This window comes from Podarcis cretensis, assembly GCF_951804945.1.
Source record: "Podarcis cretensis genome assembly, chromosome: 16".
Taxonomy (NCBI): Eukaryota; Metazoa; Chordata; class Lepidosauria; order Squamata; family Lacertidae; genus Podarcis; species Podarcis cretensis.
Window position 1 is genome coordinate 26,838,643 of NC_137186.1, and position 13,688 is coordinate 26,852,330.

The window sequence follows — 13,688 nt, forward strand, 5'->3', positions numbered from 1 at the left end:
GTGGTACTTCAGGTTAAGAACAGTTACAGGTTAAGAACGGACCTCCAGAACGAATTAAGTTCTTAACCTGAGGTACCACTGTATATTGTACAATCTATAAACTGATCTATAAACAAACCTTGAAATAGCAGACAGACAGACAGAACCAGGAGCCAGGCTTAAAACCAAAGTGCTGCATTTAAAATTTTACATCGCAGGCAATTTGCACAGTTTAGGGGAACCTAACCAGGAGCAGGAGAGAGGGAGAGAGGGAGGGAGGGAGGGAGAGAAGCCTTTTGTGGCTTTGCTCAGAGAACTTGAAAGGGAGGCCGACAAGCCGATGAAATAATGAACTTTATTTGATTTTATTTTCACATTTTGGACCTGGAAGGGAAAAAAAGAAAAAGCCCAGCGAGACAATGCGGACTTAGAATCAAAGCCAGCTGACCTTCGCTTGATGACCCTGCAGGGGGAAAAATGAGCTCAAAATATAAGATGGAGAGAAAGCAGAACCGTCTCCTGGCTTATTGTATTCGTTTCATATTTCCCAGGGGCATCAGCTGAAGCTGTTAACAAGTGGCTCACAAATGAATCCATTCCCCTTTCATCTTTTTTTTTTGGTCTCTTTCCCTCTCCCTCCAACCTCAGCGTTAATATAGATTTCCCTGCTGCTAGATCCCCTGCTAGCTCCTCTCTGAGTCAGCCTTTCTGCAAGGACTGTGTCATTTATTTCCTCATTTCCTAGCACTTCTCTCTCTTTTTTTCCCTTGCTCTTCCACCACAGCTCCCAGGAGCACTACATTTCCTGAATCTGCACACTCATTTCTGAAACACTCTGCTTTCCTTTCCCTTAGCCTAAACTGAATCTCCCCACCAGTTTGTTGGGGGCTCCTTCCTAAAGAGATGGGAATCTGTCCATGGGGGAAATGGAGCCAGATTCCTGCTAGGCCTTTTCTATTCATCCCCTCCTCGACTCTTGGCTTCCCCCTGTTGGGAGCATAAGACTCAGGACACAGACAGCATTTGCAGGCCACCACCGGTGCCAAGGCAATTCTCGGAAGGACACGGCAATAAAGAGGAAGAAAGGAAAATATCTCATTTGCTCCAGAGTTCCTTCGAAGCCGGGCTCCTGCACACCTCATTTGGCAAGGTGAGAATCTCCCAAATCCTCTTCTGGTCTTTGCTAGCAGCAAAGAATAAAAGTGTGGGGCTTTGCTTTAATAGAGTTTCGTGTTTATGGGATGAGATCAGCCAGGAGCTGTGCCTGGGAATAAATAAGTCCCCAAGACACAAAAGTCAGCAGCAAGGAAGAAAAATCTGCTCTGGGTGGGGAAGGAAGGAGGGAGAGGCGATTCTGTGATAACCTGAAAGTTATCTGCTGAAAAGGAGGCCAACTGTGCTTAAGGGGTTCCAGAACCTACATAGGTTTTCAGGGAATAAACGCACAGAGCAATCATTTCAGTGGATTTTCAGAGACGTAAAATGGAGCCATCTCCCATTATTGATGCTAAAACAGGGGTGAAGATTCAGAGGCCTGAGGGCCCTTGAGAAGCTTCCCAGGCTATCCCTTTTCATCACCCAGCCATCCGTCCCCTTCACCCTCTCCTTGAGTGTTTAGTCCTGGCTAGAAAGTGCTTGCCTGGTTGGAGGAGAGAGGGGGGTTTGTGAGTGTAAAATTGCACAAAAGTAAAATCTATATCTAATACTCTACCCCCAGAGGTTTCCAAATGTCAGGGACTGGGCAGAGCAGGAATGGTGGTGACCGCCTCCCTAGCCCAACCCTTCCAGAGAAGGAGGAGACAGTTCAGAATTACAACAGGGGTTTGAGGGAGGTCACAGCTCAGAGGCAGTTGAGGGGAAAAGCTGGGAAATAATGGGAGAGGAGGAGGAGGAGGAAGAAGCACCAGAAGGGAGACAGCTGACGGACACAGTGTCTTTAGAAAGCATTCCAGACCCCCCCTTCTCCCAGAACTCGGCGAGCCTTGAAAGTAGTAGAGCAAAGGTCTCAGAAGCAAAGGGCCCTCAGCACCACCCGTAGGGGACAAGGTGACGAATGAGGAAGTGGGAGAAAAAGGGGCGGAGAGTCACTCAGGACAAGGCCATTATTCCAAGAAGCTGCTTTCCCAAACCTCTCTCTATGAATATTGAATAAAAAACATATGGTAAGGACTTTTCCTTGTCATATCCATTCCTGGAAACCTGCCATGGGGGTTAATTTCTCTGCTGCCTGACACCAAACTTATTTGGCCTACCCCTCCCTTTGAGGAGGGGGCACTCAGCACACACACCCACCCCAGGAAATCTACCTTCTTTAAGCGAACAAACCAAAAGATGCAGTGACAAATTTGCATTCTTTTATGTACCTATATTTCTACCTACATCCTACAACATGGTAAAGAAAATGTGGTTGTAAATATGACACCTTGGAGCTTGAAATTGTAAAATTATTTATTGAAGTAAACCACAGTCACATTCACATTACACACAGGGTTTGCCCAAGCACAGGAAAACAACCTCGCCTCCAGCATGACTGCCAGATCGCGGGAAGACATTGTCGCTGTCCCGCAACGGCACCCAACCTGCTGGTAAGCATCATTACACAACAGATGAAACATGTATGAATGGTTTTTTTGAATTTTCCCCCTCTTCTTTCTTTATGCTTCCATTGCCCCCTTGTTGTTGTTGTTTAGTCGTTTCCGACTCTTCGTGACCCCAAGGACCAGAGCACGCCAGGCACTTCTGTCTTCCACTGCCTCCCGCAGTTTGGTCAAACTCATGCTGGTAGCTTCGAGAACCCTATCCAACCATCTCGTCCTCTGTCATCCCGTTCTCCTTGTGCCCTTCTCTTTCCCAACATCAGGGTCTTTTCCAGGGAGTCTTCTCTTCTCAAGAGATGGCCAAAGTATTGGAGCCTCAGCTTCAGGATCTGTCCTTCCAGGGAGCAATCAGGGCTGATTTCCTTCAGAATGGATAGGTTTGATCTTCTTGCAGTCCATGGGACTCTCAAGAGTCCCCTCCAGCAAGAGTCTCCTCCACTGCCCCCTTATTTTTATTCAATGCCCTTCAATTGCACCTGAGGCTACCACTGCCCTCCTGGATCGTTCCAGCACCTCCCAGGGGGTGGTATTGCTCACTTTGGGAAACACTGCTCTACCCACTCTTTTCCAATATGGCATGTGGCCCCTGTAATGTTGCTCAGAAGGGAAGGCAGCTACTGTACTGAGTTCAAGACATACTCCACTAGACCCTCCTTGGATAATGAGCCCAAAGCTTCAGAGATTATAAATTCAAGGCTTATTTAAGTACCACAGACAGCTCTTTCCAGAGGGCAGAGCCTACAGCACAACAGGTCTTACCTGCTCAGACATCTCCAGCTCTCTACTACAGCAACATCTTCCCTGTGTTGTCTAAGAAGGAACCAGCCAGGCCTGATTGAATGGGGAGCTCTCCAAGGTGCTGATCTGATTTCCTGAAACTATGAGTCTAGGGTGGGAAACCTGTGGCCCTCCAGATATTACTGTACTACAACTCCTCTGACCATTGGCCGCAATGACTAGGCTGGAGCCCACCAACATCTGGACAACCACAGGTTCAAGCTATAGTGTGGTGATACATGACCTAGTGACCCCTTCTAGCTTCCAGCTGCTCCTAAGGAAAGTCCTGGGCACTTCGTGAAATATTTTGAACTTTGTCCTTTTTTGGTGTCTATGCTGCATGGGAGAGGCTTTTATGGGGTCCCCAAAGCAGCTCAAAGCAGTATGGAACAAAATCAATAAAAAGTTTGAAAACAAATGATTTACTTTAAAAAGAGAAGAGCCTGCTCCATCAGGCCAATGGCCCATCTAACCCAGCTTCCTGCTCTCACAGTGACCACCCAGATCACTCAGACCTTCAAGCAGAACCCAAGCCGAAGACCCCTCTCCCCTGCAGTTTCCAGCAACTGGTATTCAGAAGAATTACTGTCTTCAACCGTGGAGGCAGAGCATAGCCACTCTGGCTAGTAGCCATCAATAGCCCTCTCTTCCATGAATTTGTCTATTCCTTATTTGAAAGCCATCTCTGCCTCCTGTTTGAGGGAGTTCCATAGTTTAACTACAGTGATACCTCAGAATGCAGACGCTTCAGGTTACAGATGCTTCAGGTTACAGCCTCCGCCAACCCAGAAATAGTACCTCAGGTTAAGAACTTTGCTTCAGGATGAGAACAGAAATTGTGCTCCGGCAGCATGGCGGCAGCAGGAGGCCCCATTAGCTAAAGTGGTACCTCAGGTTAAGAACAGTTTCAGGTTAAGAACGGACCTCCGGAACAAATTAAGTTCTTAACCTGAGGCACCACTCTGTATGTGCTGCTTACTTCCTTTTATCTTGCCCAAATCTTCCTACATTCAGCGTCATTGGCTGGCCATGAGTTCTAGTGTTACCAGAGAGGGACACAAACATTTATCAATCCACAGGCATCAGGTGGGGTGGCTACATCAGAAGCAAGTAGCCAGAGATCCCCTCTGAAGCTCTGGAAGGGCATCAGATGCAACTACAGTGGTACCTTGGGTTGCATACGCTTCAGATTACAGACTCCGCTAACCCAGAAATATTACCTCAGGTTAAGAACTTTGCTTCAGGATGAGAACAGAAATCGTGCAGCGGCGGCGCAGCAGCAGCAGGAGGCCCCATTAGCTAAAGTGGTGCTTCAGGTTAAGAACAGTTTCAGGTTAAGAACAGACGTCCGGAATGAATTAAGTGCTTAACCCGAGGTACCACTGTATCTGGGAATTGCAGTCAAATCTGCCTCCCCATCATTTTATTCCTCTCCTTAAGGAGGAACCTTCATCAAGTCAGCCCTGGTGCCAAGGGAGGCATAAATAGGATCGCTATCTCCCCCTCATTCATAAAAGACTGGAATCCCTGCCTGTTAACAAGTGCTGTGTAATGAAGGGCAAGCAATGGTGACCTCTTGGAGACTAAATGAGGCCCACTTAGCATCCGCATCACTCCCTGGACGTCCATTCGGATTCTCTATTACCGAACTGACGAGGCCTGACACAGGCTCCTTCATTCTGCTTCCTATCCAGGGATCGCGTGAGGAGCTTAAGAGCTGAGTTTACCCTCGGAAAGAGTGTTTGCTTATTATCAACAAAGCGCAGCGCTCGAGGTTGCAAATCCCATTTGGGCCACGGGGGCCATAACAAGGCCCAGTTTCAAAGTGGGCCTTTAAGCAGTTTAAAAGCAGAGAAAATGTAGCTGTGCAAAGCTGATTGAGACTGGCGTCCCGTTTAAAGTGGATCGCCAGCCAATCCCAGCATCAGCCAAGGGGTTCCTGGCCTGATGGCAGACCGGGCCTGGTCAGCAGCCAATTCAGTTTAAATGTGGCAGCGGTCACAGGGAGCCTGAACACAAATAAGGCTTTTAGAAAAATGCTCAGCAGTGCCATTGTTAAATCAAGCCTTCTACAGATGCAGAGGCATAATCAAGCTAGCCATGTTCTCTTTGAGCAATGGTGAGGAACCTCCAGCCCAGGGGCCAAATGCAGCCCCCAGGCCTCTCGATCTGGCCCTTGTGATTTCCCCCAGGCCATACCCCCCCCCACCGGCCCTCCATTCCCAGACCCTCCAAGTGTACCTATTTTCCATGGACAGTCCTGGATTTACAGAAGCCATCCCAGTTTCTGACATGATCCTGGAGTGTCCTGCTTTCCCTTAGGATGTCCCTGTTTTCACTGGAGAGAGGTTGGAGGGTATGTTGCACCTTACTTCCCCCCACTTTTTTTTGCCTTAAATGTTTTTGCCCCTCTGAAAGTCACCAATCTAGATGGCTTTAAAAGAGGATCAGACAAATGCATGGAGGAAAGGACTATAGATGGCTCATAGCCATGGTGGTTACTCTCTGCCTCCACAGCTGGAGGCAGCATTGCCCTGAAGTATCAGTTGCTGAAAACCACAGGAGGGGAGAGGGCTCTTGTGCTCGAATCCTGCTTGCATGTTTCCTATAGGTAGTGGGCATCTGATTGGCCATGGTGAGAACAGGATTCTGGACTCCCTTTGGCCTGATGCAGCAGGCTCCTATTGTGTTCTTATGGTGCTGCTGTTCTCCTATTGTGTGTCAGGCTTCAGGGAACCCGATCCCTCCCACGGTGGCAGCCAAGGAGCAGACAAACAAGAAGAGCTCTTACCAAGTCTTTTATTCAAGATTCACAGAGAGAGAACATAGAAATGCCATCTCTCTTAGCTAAACGGCATTGTTTCATGGAAAGTCCCACCCCCTCCTTCTCTCTGACTGATCTGTATTTTCTGCCCCTGAGCTTTCTGCTCTACTACTCTCAATGCATGCCAGGTCCTGGCAGAAGCGGGGACAGTAATGCTATCTAAAGATGCTGATTCTGTCAGCTGTCTCTCCCCTGATGCTTCTTCTTCCTGCTGCTGCTCTCCTAATATTTCCCAGCCTCTCCCCTCTGCAGCTTCTGAATTATGACCTTCTGCAAACCACTTTTGTAAATCTATACTGTCCTCCTCTTCTCGAGAGGGTTCAGGAAAAGGGGAGGCGGTCCCCACCATTCCTCCTCAGTCCAGTCCCTGACATTGTGTTCTTATGTTCTCACCTGTAGTCTGAGGTGGTGTGCCTCTGAATTCCTGTTGCTGGGAATCACAAGCAGGGAGAGTGCTGCTGTCAGGTGTGCGTGCAAGAGCCAGGCCCTGTGACCAATAGGACTTTGCAGGACTGGGGCCTTCCTAAGTTTGTTCTGAAGAGGCAAGGCGCAGTCTCACAGGTAAAGCCTGTGGCAAGAGCTGGGAAGGAATATAAGGTCAGCATTTCCCTTTGGCTCTTTGCCACAGCAACATGTTTCCTGCCTTGCTGCGTTTGGCTTCTTGCTTCCTGATCCTTGAACCTTGGCTTCTTGACTCCCTGCTTTTTGATCCTCAGACCCCTGACTTCGTGACTCCTTGCTTCCTAACCCTCAGACCCTTGGCTTCTTTACTCCCGGCTCTCTGACCTTCAGACTCTACCCCCGTTCCTGCTCCCACCCCGCCATCTTGCCCCCGGTCCTGACGTCCCCTGCCAGGACTTTGATCGCCCATGAACCGGACCGTGACAGCTGCTGCTGCTGCTGCACTCAAGCCCTGTTTCTGGGCCTCCTGTTGTGACATCTGGAGAACAGAAGTCTGGACAAGATCAGCTTTTGGCTTGATCCAACCACTGACCTCTTCTTTTTAAAACTGTTTTTTATTGAAGGTTTTCTTGGGTTACAAAGATACACGCATCGTCTCTATTTTCAGATCATAAAGTCCTTTCTACAGATCAGTTATATTCGATGTAAGACTTTAAGGTTGTATGCAGTATAGGGTTGGGGGAGTGGAGGGGGGTAGTAAACCTTCATTCTTTCATAGTGTATGTGCAAGATTTTTGTGTCAGCGTCATGTGGGTCAGTTCTCGTTCTATTCATTTATTAGCTTTCATTGGCAGTGAGAGAGGTTGAGGGGGCCCTGGGCATGGGTGGCTGCCTTCAGCTGACTGCACTGAGCTTTGTTTACGTGTGTGAGGGGTTGTTGGGTCAAGATAGCCATATCAATTCATATGTCGTCTATGGATTCTTGTTGTTGTTTTGTGGGGCTGTATGTATAATAAAGGGGAGCCACACTGGGGTTAAGGCATCCTCTTTTATTTCTCTCTATCTTAGTTTCTGTTTGCTTAGCTTAGCTTTTCTAGTAAGGCCATTTCCCATACAGTTTGGTACCAGTGGTCCATGTTCACACCTGACAGGTCTTCCCAGTGTCTGGCTATGATGCTACCACTGGGCTCTTCTCATGTTCTGAACCTACCGTATTTTTCACTCCATAAGACACACTTTTTTCTTCCTAAAAAGTAAGGGGAAATGTCTGCACGTCTTATGGAGCGAATGCATGGCCCTTGGAGCTGAATTGCCTAGGGGCAAAAAGCTGATCATGCTTTTTTTTAAAAAAAAAGAAGAAGAGGGAAGTGGGTGTTAAAACAAAGCCTTTAGTTGTTTAGTTGTTGGAGAGTGATAAGGGATGCTAGAGATAAAGGAGGCTGCCTGGGAGGGGGGAGGTAAAAACAGCAAAGTTGCAAAGGGGGAAAACAGGAAGACTAAAGCAATAAGGAGAGAAATTAGAAGAAAAGGAGGAGCAAAAAAACTGCTCCAGCTAAGGAAAAGACACTAAGGCAAACAAGAGGGAAGGGAGTGTTGAAAGGAAACAGCTGATCGGTGAGATCAGAAGAGAGATAAGGGACACTAGAGGAGGCTGCCTGGGAGGGGGGAGGTAAAAGCCCATGGATCCTCAGGATTTTTACATTAGGTCACCCCAAATTCACCATCAGATCACATAGCATGTCCATGGCTACAGCCTGCACCAAAAAAATCACGCACCCACTGTTGCGTGGGGCCGCAATGGCACAAAAATGCCTGGTGCTGAAAGGGGTTTCAGACTTGCCTCTTTTCATTCCTTCCTCTAAAGGTAAAGGTAAAGGTACCCCTGCCCGTACGGGCCAGTCTTGACAGACTCTGGGGTTGTGCGCCCATCTCACTTAAGAGGCCAGGGGCCAGCGCTGTCCGGAGACACTTCCGGGTCGCGTGGCCAGCGTGACATTGCTGCTCTGGCCAGAGCCAGAGCCGCACACGGAAACGCCGTTTACCTTCCCGCTGGTAAGCGGTCCCTATTTATCTACTTGCACCCGGAGGTGCTTTCGAACTGCTAGGTTGGCAGGCGCTGGGACCGAGCAGCGGGAGCGCACCCCACCGCAGGGATTCGAACCGCCGACCTTTCGATCGGCAAGCCCTAGGCGCTGAGGCTTTAACCCACAGCGCCACCTGCGTCCCATTCCTTCCTCTGCCCCATGGCAAAAATCTCTCACACTGTTCCTTGTTCTTTCCAGATGTTCTTGTTTCAAAGCATGCAGGAATCCCAATGTTCCAAATTGATTGTGAAATCTAGGAGCGCCTGATTTCTTTGAGATGACTGACATGGGGGGGCAGGAATGGTGGTGGATGCCTCTCCTTCCAGATATGCAAACACCTGGATGGGCTCCCTGCCCATTTCCAAGGAGCCTGCCTGATGGTTTCCTCTTTTCTTTGCTTTCTATCCATGAAACCAGCTGGCACCTTGTTTTTCCTGTTAATGAGCCTGCACCGGAGGAGGGGGAAAGGGACTTGATCCCTACCAGGTTTTCAAGTCCTCCCCCACACACACACCTCCATTTCTCAAGTAGAGCTGAACTCCTCCTTTGTCCTTGCCTCAGCTTCTAAATCTGGAAATGACTGAAGCTGCAATGCACTGCCGAAATAGATCTTGTCAAAATCTGAGCTCCGACACCCTCTCCCCACCGCTACCCCACACCAGAAGGTGAGATTTCTCACACCCAAACCAAGACTCAATATATTAAAAGACAGGTGAGGGTATTCGAGTCTGCCTCAAAACCCCATCCTTTGATCCACGAGCCCTAGATTTGTTTGGGAGCTGACTCCAGTGACTCATGGAGACATACATCATCTGCAAAAGGGAGCGGGTGGCACTGTGGTCTAATCCACTGAGCCTCTTGGGCTTGCTGATTGGAAGGTTGGCAGTTTGAATCCCTATGATGGAGTGAGCTCCCATTGCTCTGTCCCAGCTTCTGCCAACTGAGCAGTTCAAAGGCATACCAGTGCAAGTAGATAAATAGCTACCACTGCAGCGGGAAGGTAAACAGCGTTTCCGTGCACTCTGGTTTCTGTCATGGTGTTCCATTTCGCCAGAAGTGGTTTAGTCATGTAGGCCACATGACCTGGAAAGCTGTCTGTGAACAAACACTGGCTCCCTCAGTCTGAAAGCAAGATGAGCGCCACACCCCATAGTAGCATTTGACAGGACTTAACCATCCAGGGCTCCTTTACCTGTGCCTTACATATGTTACATCCTGTGTATCGGGGCAGAGAACCCTTTGCTGCCTGAGGGCTATATTCCCTTGGGTTGGGGGCACATAGCTGCAATGGTGGGCAGGGCCAGCAGCAGAGTAGCCAGAGCAAGGAATGTGAATTGTACCTTTCTATAATAAGCTAGTTTCTACACACATTTGTCTCTGTCCTCCATCCAGACAAGCAAGAGGCAGGAACAGAGTTCAAGGGTGCATTCCACCCAGGCAAAAAACATTCAAGGAAGGTGTGAATCAGGACCAGCAAGGGGTGTGGGCCAGGGAGAGAGGGTCTGGCCTTGCAAAATTTCTACAGTCCAGATAGAGAATCCTGGAGGGCCACATTTGGCTCCAGGTCTGAGATCCTGTACTCTTGCTGTATGTCTGTTTAGCTGTGGTGCACTGCAGACCAATGTCCCCTCGCCCGGCCCTGGTGCAACCCAACAGTGGATGGCTGCTTGCAAGAGTTTCTGGTTGGCAGGGAGCCAAACAGTCCTCCTCGCTGTCCTCATAGCAATCATCACAGCTTTTGGTGGTTTAGGCAGTGGGTAAGCCTCAGTTTTCTTTGGAGGGCAGGTTGTAGCCTCTGCCTGCCCCTCGAAAGGTAAGGGGTGTCCCATTAAGGGATCCAGGAGGAGATGTTTCTGTCTGGATGCCCAGGCAGGGGCTAAGGCCATAGCACTTCTCAAGGTGGCAATCCTATTTGATGTAAGTCATAGGACCTCCTCACTTCAGGGTTGACCAGAAAAGAAATGCTTCCAGCAGGCAGGCTGAATATCAATGGTTATACCCAATGCTCATGTCAAACCTCTAACATCTGTAATAAATAAAGTTGTGGCCTTATTTGATCCAAAGTAGTTTGTCCTGTCTGTTTCTTCCCCATAAAGTCAGGGCAGCAGGATGCAACTTCTGGGCATGCAAATGCTTAGCTGCAGGCATCTCCTCCCCAGCCCTGCCTATGCTGAAAATAAAGTCTCAACTACCTCATTAGGGAGGAGTGTCAAATGAATTATCATCATTACTTGTAGAGCACCTACAATCTAAGTGCTGTCCCTGTTATAAAGCAGGAGTAGTCTGAGGATAAATGCCAGGTGTTTTGGATTGCTGCTCCCATCGACCCCAGCCAGCATGGTCCATGATCATAGCTGATGGGAGTTGTAGTCCAAAATATCTGGAAAGTACAAGGTTAGCTACTACGGCTGCCTCTGCTCATGTTGCTTGCCAATCTTACAAAGTGAAGTGTGACGACTCCCTTACAATTGATATTATATAGTAAGCTAAGGCAATCCTCAAGGGTCACGGGTGGCGCTGTGGTCTAAACCACAGAGCCTAGGGCTTGCCGATCAGAAGGTCGGTGGTTTGAATCCTCGTGATGGGGTGAGCTCCCATTGTTTGGTCCCAGCTCCTATCCACCTAGCAGTTCGAAAGCACATCAAGTGCAAGTAGATAAATAGGTAGCATTCCGGCGGGAAGGTAAACAGCGTTTCCGTGTTCTGCTCTGGTTCGCCAGAAGCAGCTTAGTCATGCTGGTCACATGACCCGGAAAAACTGTTTGCAGACAAACATTGGCTCCCTCGGCCTGTAAAGCGAGATGAACGCACAACCCCAGAGTCATCCATGACTGGACCTAATGGTCAGGGGTATCTTTACCTTTTAAGGCAGTCCTCAGCTCACAATCTAATAGACATGATACAAAAGCGTAAAGGCCAACTGAGGGGGTTAAGTTGCTCTCCCCCTTGACATGATGATCATCTTAGCAACCCTAAGTTGCCTGCTTCTCTCTTAGCCCAACCTAGGGATGCTGGAGATTGAACCGGGGCAGACTCCCTTCTCAATATAAGCAGCCACCTTATGCCAAGTCAGCCCACTGGTCCATTGAGCTCAGTGTGGCCTACACTGACTGGCAGCACTTTCTGGTGTTTCAGGCAGGAGACTCTCCCTCCCCCAACACACCTGGAGATGCTGGGAATGTTTTGCACGGCAGATGTTATGGTCCATTATTTTGACTGGCAGTCTCCGGAGAGAATCCTTTTGAACAGAAACAGAGAGCGCGAGAAGTCTCTAGAGGAAAAATGACTGCCAGCATCTCTCCAGGGTTTCACAGAAAGGAGACATTCCCAGACCCACCTAGTATTGAAGCTGGGATCTTCTCTACCAAAAGTCCATCCGTTTTGTACACTACTTGTGAGGGCCTAGAGCAGCCTAGTGGCATGTAAAGGTAAAGGTACCCCTGCCCGTACGGGCCAGTCTTGACAGACTCTGGGGTTGTGCGCCCATCTCACTTAAGAGGCCAGGGGCCAGCGCTGTCCGGAGACACTTCCGGGTCACGTGGCCAGCGTGACATCGCTGCTCTGGCGAGCCAGAGCCGCACACGGAAACGCCGTTTACCTTCCCGCTGGTAAGCGGTCCCTATTTATCTACTTGCACCCGGAGGTGCTTTCGAACTGCTAGGTTGGCAGGCGCTGGGACCGAGCAGCGGGAGCGCACCCCGCCGCAGGGATTCGAACCGCCGACCTTTCGATCGGCAAGCCCTAGGCGCTGAGGCTTTAACCCACAGCGCCACCTGCGTCCCTTATCTTTAGTATTTAGGATCATGGAAGCGCCTTATCTTTAGTGGCATGTATAGGTATGCAAACTTTACAGTTTGTAAAGTTAAAAAGGTAATGAAAACAAATTTAAGAAAGAAACCACAAAAAATGATCCTATGAAACGGCAATGCTGAAGCTCAATCATGAACCGGATATGCGGTGATTTGGGGGTACCAAGAAGGAGGATGGCTGCTTTTTCACCTGGGCTTTGATCAGCATCTAAGCTGAGTCACAGTATGGAGGGGAGGGGGAGGAAGGAAGGAGGGCGTTTTTCCCCTGAAAGGGCAGTGACAAAAGAGATCCTGGGAAGGCTTCATCGATACCATTCTCCTTTGAGCTTTTTATTATTTTGCTCAAAAGGCCCTTTCTTCTGAGTACAGAAAGAAAGCCCTTGTGGCAGTGGGGAGAAAGTACGGGAGGGGCGGTAGAGAGAGAGAAAGGAAGAAGGAAATGGAAAACGTCCAGGCCCATCCTCCACATTAGCGAAAAGTCCAAAAGGGATGGATGCCAGTACTAAAGATAACAGCATCCTCATTCTCGGTATGTGACCCCTGGAGTGAAACTGGGCAGCCTCTAATGGCTGGCACCACACTAGAGTTCTGTGACCTTGAAAGGAAGCATTTAACCAGGGCTCACAATCTAATGGGCACCTCTCTGGCCTTAATTGCTTAATTAATACTCTGGGCACAGGCGTTTGGAAGCCGGCAGGTGTGGTGGGGGGAGTCACGCTGCCCGAACGATGCTCCCGCACATTAGCATTCAACTTGGCTCTCCGCGGCGAGGGAAGAGCAAAGAGGGGTGCCAAAGGAATGCAATTAGTGGGACGTTCGGCCAAATGTTGCTTTTGCATGGAAGCGCCCAACGCCGTCCCGAAAGCGGGGTGCAGCCAAGCGTGCCGGCCTGGCACAGGCCCCAGGCTGGCAAGGTGTCCATGCCAGCCATTGTGGACGGATCAAACGAGATACTCTGGCTGAGTGCGACACTACCACCTCTCCCCTCATCCCCTTCTGGACCCATTTGCTGCTGGTGTATAGCTTCACTGCTGCCTGGAGGGGCTCTTGATGAATGGATGGTTGGGGAGGAGAGGACACCTGCCCCCTTGCCCTCCTCATCTCTGGATCACCTCCCAGTTGGGTCTGTTGAGCCCCTGAATGGGTACCAGCATGGAGTTGTTTGCTCAGGGAGCAAAGAGGAAGCCATCAATCCTAACTACCAGGCTAAGCAAGGA

At 49.4% G+C, this 13,688-nt stretch overlaps 1 long non-coding RNA gene across 1 annotated transcript; it reads left to right on the top strand.

Annotated features, from left to right (window-relative positions):
• The first annotated feature begins 338 nt into the window (after window positions 1-338).
• Window positions 339-11,921, top strand: LOC307205115. Its single transcript, XR_013833881.1, has 3 exons — window positions 339-1,129; window positions 2,468-2,564; window positions 11,798-11,921. It is a non-coding gene; the product is annotated as an uncharacterized lncRNA (long non-coding RNA).
• Window positions 11,922-13,688: the final 1,767 nt, after the last annotated feature.